A 12,023-nucleotide genomic window follows, 5' to 3' on the forward strand; every position below is an offset into this window, starting at 1 on the left:
GGTTTTTCCCGATGACTCTCGACTGAATACTGAGGGGCGCGCGCCCGCCGAAGCTGGGAGCACGAACGAGGGAAAGTAACCGCCACTGACTGACGAGAATAGCCGCCGTCCAGAAGGGGCCGAAACGCGTACGCATCTTCCGAGCTGCCGTGTCTCCCGCCATCTCCCTCAACCCCCCCCCCCCCTCGTTGTCACAGGCATTGAAAGCGAACCGTCGTGGGCGGAGCAGCCGTCAAGTGACAAGTGTTTTATGACCAGCGACCACCGCGCTGCCCCACTGCCGCGAGGAGAGCACGAATTCCGGAGCAAAAATGGCGCCGCGCTGCTTCTCCGGCCTCCCGATCACCGAGAACATTATTCAAAGTGAACACGTCTGGTTGTGTGAAGCGTTGAAAGTGCAAACATAACTCATCGATCATTTAAAGATTCCGCGGGCGATACCGTAGTCTTGGACAGCACGTCGCTGTAGCGCGCACACAAAGAAGTTATAATCCTGTAATTCAACCAGTCGTGTAGCAAACACGAAAATACACAGCGTGGTTGAAGTCACATGAATGTTTTGATTGTTTGCCGCTAATAAGCCGTGAGAATAATTTGGGTGCGTGTGCGGTGCGCAGAAGGCGCAGCAGCGCAGAGGCCCATTGCGAAGCAGATGACTTCTATTCTACTCCATTAACTCGTCAACGCTATGTACAGCTTCAATCAATGTAAAAGTAGGGTTTTTTGGTTGTTTTTATACAGTTGCGATGTATACGCTGGCGTGTATCACCACAATTAACGTTAACTTTCAACAAGCATTGCAAAGTGAGATTTTGTTTTGTGTTTCCTTTCTCATAGATGTATTTCCAACAGCGCGCAAAACTCAGTTGAGAACTTGGTACTTATTTTACATTGCTCAACATCTGTAAAACGAATTTTCTCCAACTATTTTGCATATATTTTGTGCCACACTAAACGCCAACCTAAAAATCGAGACCCTGTGTGCGCCCTGTTCCCTTTCTTATAGATTGAATTTGCAGTTTTGTTGTTGGCTGACAACGATGGACTGTTTTTGCCATCTTTATACAGTAAAAGCTCGTTAATTCCACACTTATTAATTCGGAAATTCGGATAATTAGGACGCGTTTCTCTGGTCCCTGCAAGCATGTTTATTGTTTAACGGCAATCACACTCTCGTTAATTCGGCCATACCTGTCCGCAACCCGGTTAATTCGGATGAACCTCTTAGTAGGGTGGGGGACGCTGCGACGAACCTTTGCCCCCCCCCCCTAATGGGGAACCCTGCGCACGCCTTGGGTGATAAGTAACCAGAAATCTTCTTTGAGGTGCGCTGGATGCCGGACAAAGTGATTTTCATAATAGCGTGCATGCAGGTGGTGGCTCGATTCGGGCTAACCTTCCCTCAGTGATGGTAAAAGGGGAAAAAACATTCTTGCCGATTAATCATGCATATGCTTGCCAGTGTTAAGACATTGGAGCGAAAACGTGTAAGTCTGGACAATATTGTCCGGCGCATGGCACTGGCCATCCAATATTGTTAACCAGTCAGATTGACTGGACAATATATCCAATCTACTGACATTACTTAACCAATATTGTTTTACCAACGGATAAGCTGGCCCAATATTGCCATCCATACGGCCTGGTTCTGCCAATATCGTATTTACATCGGGAACCATGGGCCGTTGTTGCCAACCTCAAAGAATAGCACGACCAATATTGTATGTCGGCTGGCAAAGTTGGACCATTATTGGCATCCTTGTAGGCTGGCTTGCCAACATTGGTTTTATAGTGGTTTGTATGGGCCATCATTGGGCCATCATTTGCCAACGTATAAACAATATTGGACCAATGTGCTGTGCTGCCTGGGTTGATGCGTAGCTCGCGCTGCGACTGCAGCATAAGTCAGAGGTGCAGCTACGGGAGCGAATGGCTGAGCCAAAGGTAGCGACTCGGCAAGCTCCTCGCGGATGGCCCATCCCATGGGATCAGCCAAAGGTGTGGCAGACTGAACAGGGCGATCTCCTAGCGGAAGCATGGACAGTTGGCGCGCCACCTATTCACGAATGAAGTCCTTAATCTGGCCGGAGAGGGACATATCGGACGCCGGGTTGGCGGCAAGCGTGAGACCCGAGAGCGAGTTGGCAGGTGCAATAGCGCTGCGCGCGTGGACCCTTTGTGGACGCAACTCATCGAAGCTCTGGGAAAGGGTGACGATGGCCGCGACAGAAGTAGGGTTTCGCGCAAGAAGCATCTGGAATGCGTCGTCCTCGATGCCTTTGAGGACCTGTGCCTTAGTCGCCAGGATGGCTCCTTTTCAGTCCCGGGGCCATTGTAGTGAGGAAGAGAAAGAAGAGCTTCCGCGTTTGTTGTTGCTGAGCACGCGATCTACCTTCGTGTTCTGCCGGTGCTATACCTCGACTGTTTAAGACGTCTCTGTCGCACAATAAATCGTCGTACGACATCATATATATATATATATATATATATATATATATATATATATATATATATATATATATATATATATATATATATATATATAGAGAGAGAGAGAGAGAGAGAGAGAGAGAGAGAGAACATGATGGCGACGCCGAACGAAAAAACCCGCCGAGAGTGTCCACATAATTTCTATCGCAATAATATAATCTGGAGGCGATAGTAATCCTCGACTTAGGTGTCTGGATGTAGCAAATGCACGTCGGCATGTGGGTGCCCTTGCGTATTCGTTGGGTTAAGTGCGCTTTGCGCGCTGCCGAAATGGATCTCAGAGGCGATGTTGAAGGTAGCGCGTGATTGAGACCTGCTCCGCCGGGTGCCGCAACAATCACACCTGCTCACAAAAGAAGCGTCTGCTCTTTCAATGAGCTCATTCAATTAATCTTCCTTAATAATCCTGAAAGCAAATTGACCCTTATCTTAAGTAAACTTAAGCTATATCATATGTATTCAATTAGCTCTTAAACTGTGCCTGAACCTTCGATTTATTACCAGTTTTATTTGTTTAAAATAGGTTTTCTGCATATTCGGAAAACATTTACGTTGTTTAGCCTTAGTTCATTTCTCTGAAAAATACTTGGCATAACTGGTAATTCGTTTGCGATGGCTTGCCATGCGAGAGCTATACGAATCATTGGGAGTGATTCTGTAGTGACACCCCATTCAGTTCCTGTAATTCATCGGAGAACATTCAATGTCCGATTAAACCGCTCTTCAATGTTCGAGATATGAGCTCCACACGTTAACATTCGCTCCAATGTAATACCGAGGAAACGACGCTTACGCGTAACAAGCACTACAGTCGGGTTGACGGAGGGACTGGGTTGGTCTTGACGTCTTCTGGGAAAAGGTTATACCGCAGATATCTCTGCAGAAGTGTCCATGCTGCCCTTTCTTGTCGGCAAGAATACAGTTCGACGAGTCAGAAAACCTGGAAATCACTGAAGCAGTAGTCCTTTGATTCCTAGACTGTATAACCCGCACAAAACGTGCACGTGGCTAGCTGTGTCAAAGGCACGCCTAATGTCTACGAAAGCTAGAATGGTCGTTCTTCCGAATACCTTCTCATGCTCCACAAGAGTGACAAGATCTAACGCGGAGTCTGAAGCACTAGGACGTGGACTAAAACCTGATAATTGTTCCGGAAATCTTTCACTGTCTTGTGATTACTACTGCAGCCGTTGTTGTACTATTTTCTCCATTACCTTGATAATACAGTTGATTCGGCTCACTGCTCAAAATAATGACAGCAGATTACTTGACTTATCGGGTTTATGAATTGGATCTATTTTTGCGATCATCCAAGAAGGTAGCACCAACGCAATTTTCCTACTCTTATTATATATTCTGAGAAGTTCTTTGCGTCTTGAAGGTCCGAGGTTACACAGCATGCTGTGTGTCACATCATCTGGGCCTGAGGAACTCTTCTGGTGGACATTACGTAAATATACTGAAGTTCAACTAGGCTTAATTCTATGTCCGGGCATGACAGCCCCTCCGTAAATGCATCTGTTAGTAGTTACTCCAAAGTATGCTCCCTTGAAATGAACGAATTACAGACACTGCTTTAGCCTGTAGAGTTAATAAAGCGAGAAGTTCGTTAGCCATTACCCTTTCCGCCCAGACCGTTGCTAATAGCATTGGCCGGAAAGGATGAGTATGAGTTACTGGATATTTTATCGCACGAAATAACTGCGATACCTTTCAGACCGATGAATAAAAAGCTTAACGATTCACAGAATCCTTTCAATTTTCCGTGAGAGTCTTTTGTGCTCTCCTGTACAATAATTTCAGAGGGAGGCTGCCATTTATAAAGCACTTCCCCGCCGCTGCGCCGCCTAGCGTCTGCGATCCTTCGCTTCTATGCATGTGTGTGGGGTCCTGCGGCAGTGTATGCAGCGTACACGCTCAGTTCACTATGTATTGCTGTTCTTTGCAGTACACGGGCAAACAACAGCAAAGCTTCGCGAGCGGCCGTACTCTCTTATACCAGCTTTTTGTAGCGTTACGTCAGATCGCATCCCCATGAAGTTAGTTACTAGCCTTACTTCGTCTAACATTCCTATTTGTTGCTATTGCATTCATTGCTTCGCCCTTGCGGCGAAACTGTAAATTTTGTCTATATTCATTTCAGAAGATATATACAGGAACAATTATTGCAAAGTGAGCTAACAGCTAAAGAAAGCAGCAGAAACAAACTGAAACAGGAATGACACAGAATGGTCTACGTAAGTGTCATAAGAAAATAAATATGGGGCCAAGAACTCTGACATTACATAGAGAGCGCACGAAAACAATGTTGCATTTTCTAGTCTTTCTCAAATTACCGCGTCACACAACCTATTATATAAACATAATTTAGCTCTGTCGGCCTTTTAGGGGCGTAGCTCCTCTCAGTCTAACCTTGTCACGTCTCCGTGGTCCGGCGTATCTCCCGGCAGCCGGCAGTAAACGGCAGTATCTCCCGTATAATGCAATAGATGACGCTGTCTCATGGAAGTGCATACAAACTGCAGTTCAGGGACATTAGATGCGAAGTATCTTAAGGCGGAGCTCAATCCGGTGGTGGTAGTGTGCGGCGTGACCACCCTTACTGCGCATGCCCATACCCTCTCCACACTCCTCCTCTGCACTCCCCCTCACCATTGCCCATGTCCTCTACCCCTCTCCCCTATCCCTCTCCACTCACCCTCTCCACTTACCCGCTCCCCTCCCCCACTCCCATACCCCACTCCACTTCCACTCTCTCCTTCCCCTCCCTCTCCCATTCCCCCCTCTCCACTAACCTCTCCCCTCCCCTTTCCACTCTTCCTTTGAAACGCGGGCTAGGCATGCCGAAATTCTCTCCTGCGCAACGCCGCGATGAGCTCGAGCGCATGCGCGTCCCCTCCCCTTCTCTCTCCTCTCCTACGCTGCTCCCCTCTCGCCCGCCTGTCGACCGCTTTCCCCGCTCGCCCTGTGAGAATTAACGGCCAGGCTAGATGGAAGATACGACGCGCCTAGCGTCCCTCTTCGCGTTCCACGACGCGAGGTCGGTAGCATGCCCAACGAACGCCAACGGAACGCGATCGTGCAAGTGCTCCGGCTTCGCATCGCCTCATGGTCCCCTTTAGCGGGAGATGGTGTAATTTTTCTAGATGGCGCTGTACACAATCTGTGTCGTCATCACCATTTCTCGTCGCATTTCCTAGATGGCGTTGGTCCAATAGAATTGTGTGCAATATGGCGCTTGTGTGCATCGACACTAGATGGCGCTGGAAGTGCCGCTGCTCTCCGTTTGGCTGCTGCGCAGAGATGCGCGGGGAACGAGCGCCTCTCTCATTCTCCTGGATCGTCGCCGTACGTGTCGGATCATTGGCGGAGCATGGACGATGCGCAGCGGCGGGCGCTCGCTTGGCAGCAGCCAGGCGGATCCCAAGACGGTGCTCGCCAAGGACGCCGTTGCGAAACGGGCTCAACGAGAAGCGGATCCCGACACCATGATTGCGTCAGGAGCTTCGCCCAGGCTCTTCATCATTCACCCGTGGATATGCTGTAATTTTTTGTCTTCTTTTTCATTTTTGTTAGGAGTCGTCTTACTCTTATTTTTATATTTCATGCATTTATGTGTTGTTTGTTTGATCTTCTTTGTTTGCTTGTTTGATTGTGTTCCTTTTTTGCCGTTTATTTCGGTCAGACATCGGACATTGAACAATATGTTACCGAATGTGCGTTCAAACGACCTAGACAGGAATCATCTTGAAGAATGCACAAAAAGAAACCGCACGCTTACTGCCAAGACTGCATGATGCGTCATACCCAAGGAGGTTTAAAAAATTCTTTTTTAACCTCCTTGGTCATACCATATCAGGACGTTGCCATGTACGTGATAAGGCTGCCGCGGTCACTCCATGGTTACGGCGTTTCGGCTGCTGAATAGGAGGGTGTGGGTTCGAGGCCGTCCGTGATGTTCCCATTTCACGTAGGCGAAACGCCAGAGGTCCTTCCAGTCCGCGACGTCAGTGCACATTAAACCACCCCGTGTGGTCGAAATTATCCGCAGCCCATCATATTAATATCTTTGTGTAGGCATGTAAAATGCCGTAAATCATTACCGCCACGTAACTTCGGTATCCGTGACAGGCAGTAATAGTAGAGGGAAAGTAGTTTCGTACGAAGTACTTTTTGTTAGATTCGGCGATTTAACTTAAACGATGTGAAGAAAGAAAGAAACTATTTTGATCAATAGTTTTCAGTTGGTTTTTACGGCTGAGGTTAATTGGCACAAAGGTGGGATCTTCAGGTTCAACCAGAGTACCCACGCTGGCTTTTCAAGGTGGAATAAAGCCGTAGAGCATAATAATCTTCGGCTCCAATTGAGAAACCAATGCACTCCTACGTGGCCGAATTCCATCGTACGTGTATATTTAAGAGACAAGTTTCCTCTCTGTGTCACTAGAGCAGGGTGTCTACCGACCGGGAAAACCGGGAATTCTCAGGGATTTTGGGTAGTCTGGAAATTCTCAGGGAAAACTCAGGGAAATTGTGCTCCCATCAGGGAAAATCCACAGTAACTTTATTGAAAGGCGACGAAAGTCGCGGTAGCGCTTGCTCGATATTTTGTGAACGCATTTTTCAAATCAAACGGCCGCTGAGGCTGCGGGGAAGTGGCGCACCTCGATGCAGTCATCGCCTTCGGAGCGGTGAAGTGGGAGAGAATCCGGCTAATGCGTGGCATGCGGGAACCGCGAACCACGACACATCGTATCGCGCAATGTTGTCAGGGTGTTCTGTGAGTACGCGGTGTAGTTCTGTAATCTTTCTCGCGCCTGCTCTGCGTTAGCGCCCGATATGGTGTTTTTGTGATCGCCGCGTGTCAAGTAACAAGCATGATTAGTTGTAGAAGCGGTAGCAGTAGATGTAACGAGCTTGAGTTATCTTGCAAGCGATCGCGATCGTGCAGGAAGCGGATGTCTTCGAGAAGGCTCGTATCTGGCAAGCCATCCCAATCGGCGAGAAAAAAGACGCTTGTTGGCTGTTATCGGAGAGCTCACTCGCTTTGATCCCGAGCTTCAAAGATGCTATTTAGGACTCCGTGAAGAATAGAATAAATTTCCAGGCGAGAGCTAGCGTAACTAACGGGCCCATTCACAGCAAGTGAAAGCTTTTTTCTTTCTTTTTTTCCCGATGAGGGCACTGCTGAAACAAGTGTTAGGCAGTCGACTGAAATTTTGGGGGGCTGCAGCTCTCAATTACCAGCCACACCACGTGGATGTTTGCTACAAAGCCGAATTACAAAACTTTTCAGAGCCATGGCATAGCGGCGACCGAAATTCGCGACACCGGCACGGATCCCATATGCTCGATTCGGCGCGCGATGTCGGAAAACACTAACATTTCCACCATAATCGGATGTGCCGTAATTCAGGCTGTTGCCGTGCTTTCATGCGATCTTAGCCCGCAGCTATATTGCTTTTTTTTGCGATAGCAATTATATAGACACTCCGCGAATTTTTCGCCTTCGCCATGATCTTCCTTCTCAAGTCCAAATCGCGATTACATCACCCCGCGCGTCGTATGCTCCATGTGCGAGTGAAAGTGCGCGAGCGCTGCCGACGAACGGGGCTTAAGCAGAGATGAAACGAGCCGGCCGTCTCATTCGCGCGATGAGCACATGGAGATAGGAGCCAGCGCGTTGGGAAGGTTGGGGGGGGGGGGCTGCTTGAGTCTGACAGGAAGTGCGTACTTTGTACCAGCGGGCGTGGTCGCGTGCGCAGCGGTATCGTTAGTGGGGATCAGGAGACGGCTCATACCTTTGTAGGTGTTGTGCTCTAATTGCAAAACTTCCATTGAAGCCATAGCAGTGGCAGATCCCGGGGGGGGGGGCGGTGGCGGCGATACCCCCCCCCCTAAGCTAGCCCCCGCCCCCTCCCTTCAGTGCCTGTCGTCCACCTCCTTTGTCAGGCTGCTTGTCCTGTTTGCCCCATTTGTCAGGTTGCTTTGCCTGCCATTGTCCAAAAGGGGTAAAGAGAATCTTGTCCCTGCTCTCTACCTCATTGCTCTACCCTTTCCAGCTTCCCTATGCACATTTCCAACGAAGGCTTTCTAGGCACCGCCATAATCCCCTCTGGGCTGTTGTAAATATGCGTGACCCACCAAAATGCACTGCTGAGCTAGAGTGTACTAGAACTTTTGAGTGGCGCGACCGAAACGCTCTCCCCGTGCTTTCCCATCCCCAACTTGCGGCGAAAGTAGCGGCGGCGCTGTCATCGCCCAATCTTCCCACTTGGCTTGCTCGGCGGCATGGCCGGCATCTCTCTTTTGGTCGCGAAATGTAAAAAAAAAACAGCGTTTAAACATTGTTACGCGCCAGGTTGCACAAATGGACATCCGCGTGTGCAACAAAGTCTCAAGTTATCCCTTTTTAAGGCCCCGAATGACGAAGAACAACGACTCCTTTGGGAGCGGAACCTCCATCGGCTTGACAAACCGCTTGACGCCGATTGTGCTGTGTGCGAATTACATTTCGAACCGCATTTCATTGTGAGAGACTACGTGCATATTATCAATTTTGCTGAAGCTACTTACATGCAGAGATTGCCTATGCATACCTTATTACAAGCCGCTTAAGCGAAGGTAAAATTGAAAACCTCTTCGGTATTGTCAGGCTGTCATCTGAATGCAATTAATGCTCATCCCACTCCGCAACAATTTCTCACGACCATTAATTGTCTAAGCTGTTATAATCTTGCCAAGAGTGTTGCTGGATCACACGTTTCAGAGAGGGCTCGCTTTTCACTGTCGCAGACAAGCAACTTGTATAAGCAGCAGCAACTGATTGTCTTGTTGCTTGATGAAGGATACTTGGAAGGTGCTGAAGGTTCGCTTCATAGCAGCTCTTTGACTGCACCAGACCACCCATACGTCAATCAGCATAGCGAATCCAGGCTTACGTACTATGTGGCAGGCTATGTTGCTAGAACATGTGTGCTCCAAAGTGCAGTGCATGCATGAATGAGCTTCTGCTGCCTTCATGAGCTGGCCAGTCCCTAAATGGTGCTGTTTTCACAAAATCTTGTGATTTCGGTGTTCTTCTGTACCCTTTACAGAAAGCTTTTGTTTTTATTAGTGAACTTGAAGAAATTTTCACTGGTTGTTTTAGTAAGAGTGACTTACACAAAGACAGCATCTTGGATGTCTTGGCAGTAATCAACAGGAGAAGCATTTTGGGGGTGTTGGCTGCAACGAACATTGCAAGCCATTGACTGCTCAGCTGATCCGCTTTTATGTGGCCACACGTATGCATGTTTATGTGAAGGTTTAACACGTCGCGGGATGAGAAACAAAGCGCACAGCAGTACCTGAAATTGAGTAGGTTATAAATTGCTACAGTGGCGTAAAAAGGATGTCATTTTTCGTGCATATTTTATTGCACTCCTAATTTTTTTAAGGTACACCAAGAAGAAAAACAATTTTTCCGAGAAGAGGCTTGTAAGTGAGAGAACGTGCAAATTCTGACGCGATATCTCAAAATAAAACTTTGATTTTGAATCTTTTTGTATTAATAAGCCTGTGATGTTAAATTTAGCAGCATTATGGGTGTCGGAGCACAATTAATCGATCTCAGCCGATTCATGGTTCCACTTTAGTGTCCCTTCAAACGACTTTGCAACCATAACATATTTTTTTATTTAAATGTATTTTGGAAAAACAACCTAAACACTGTCTTTGTGTTTTCTTTGTTTTATGTTATTTTTGTATCCTGGCTCTATAATTTTGTTTTTTACAATTTGCTAATTCGCAAATGTGTTGTTTCATAAATATGCAAACCTTGTATTTTTGTGTTATCAATGATTATTATCATTACAGTTACGACTCTGCTTTGTAGTGGTGCTGCGTTTTTTAAACTCTCAAAATGTTCCATGACTATGTTTCACTGAAAGCCTTCTTCTGCAGTATTACGTATTTGAATTTTTGTGGGTCCTACAACAATGAATCTAATCCCATATTTCAAAATCAAAGGGAGGTTTGGAAAAACTCTGCTGTTCTTCAAACAATGTCAATAAAGCCTGCTTTTTGTCGTGTGTACACGCAGCCACAAGCAACGCGCCCTTTGATTCCAGCTTTAGTGTTTTACATGGAACGGGCCAAGCGTTCTTCGTTTTGTGGGCAGCATACTCATTTTTTTTCCGGGGAGGTGGGGGGGGGGGGAGGCTTCCGTTGTGTACCAGCCAGCTGGTTTCTCATTTAATTGTACACTGTAAAACATGGCAAAAAAAAACGCGCTCCTTATACTGTATAATGTGCTATGCTGCTTCAGTGCGGTCAGCAGCAACTTCAATAACAATAATGTCAAATAATCTTTATTTGCATTAATATTTATGAAAGAGATGAAGTATAAGAATAAGAAAAAAGCGGGAGATCATCTTGGCGGAGAGGCACCAACACGTACGTGGAACGCCTGCCAGCCATCCGCCTGGGAAGATTGGTCGACGCCAGCGCCACCGCATCATTCCACGCTGAAACGCCCGTTCCCAAGCAGCCACTCGCGCCACTCAAAAGCTTTTAGTACACTCTAGCTGAGCGTTGGCTTCAGCCTTTGTACCCCCCTCCCCCCCATTATGTACCTGAATCCGCCCCTGAGCCATAGATAGGGCACTTCTCTTAGTGCAGCGGCTGCGTTTCCTGAAGGAGCGAGCTGCTAGCCTATATTCATATAAAATTCCTCTTTGTTGCCATCGGATTTAATATTTTGCTCTCGCGGTGAAACTGTGACTCTTTTTTTCTAACGTGGGATGGTTTTCGATGTTGTGCGTTCGTGGAGAGCAAATGGTTCGGTTGGCCAACATGATAGCAAAGGCGTTGCATTGCTCTGGGCAACGCGCGAGGATTTGACAACAACCCGCAGCAGCAGAACAAGCGCAATTACACGGTACATTAAACCCGCATTTGTTTTGTCTTTACATGGGACACTCTGGCAAGACATCTAATTGTGATTGCTGCATCTCAGGCTCAACAAAATTGATTTTTTTTCACGCAAAAAATAGTTTTTTTATGTTGCCATATTAGTCGAGCATTCTTGTGGCATTTTCAGTTTAAGATTAATCCTTCAGTAACTATGCCTTGCATGAAAGGTCGAATTTCAGTTTAACGAAGTTTCGATATAACGAAGTGAGTTGCCGCTTTTACCAACTTCGCTATATTGACGGTTATCTGTTCTGTGTACCATTCAAATGAGATTAAGTCGTTTTCATTTTCTAACATGCGTATTAGAGAGTGATATCACCGAGCGATATGGTCTCTACCCATCTTGACATAAAACAAAGTTATGTTTCACTCAGGGAATTTTAGCAAAAACACTCAGGGAAAACCTGGAAAACTCAGGGAATTTAGAAATGCCAACTCGGTAGACACCCTGCACTAGAGTAGTGAGAACTCTTAAGTCGTGCATTATTGCTCTAAGAAAACTCATGTGGATCATTCCACGCCAACTGCCCCAACCGTGGCGTTCGACAAAAATCAGTTTTTCTAAAAATATCTGAGAA

This window comes from Rhipicephalus sanguineus, chromosome 7 (assembly GCF_013339695.2).
Source record: "Rhipicephalus sanguineus isolate Rsan-2018 chromosome 7, BIME_Rsan_1.4, whole genome shotgun sequence".
Taxonomy (NCBI): domain Eukaryota; kingdom Metazoa; phylum Arthropoda; class Arachnida; order Ixodida; family Ixodidae; genus Rhipicephalus; species Rhipicephalus sanguineus.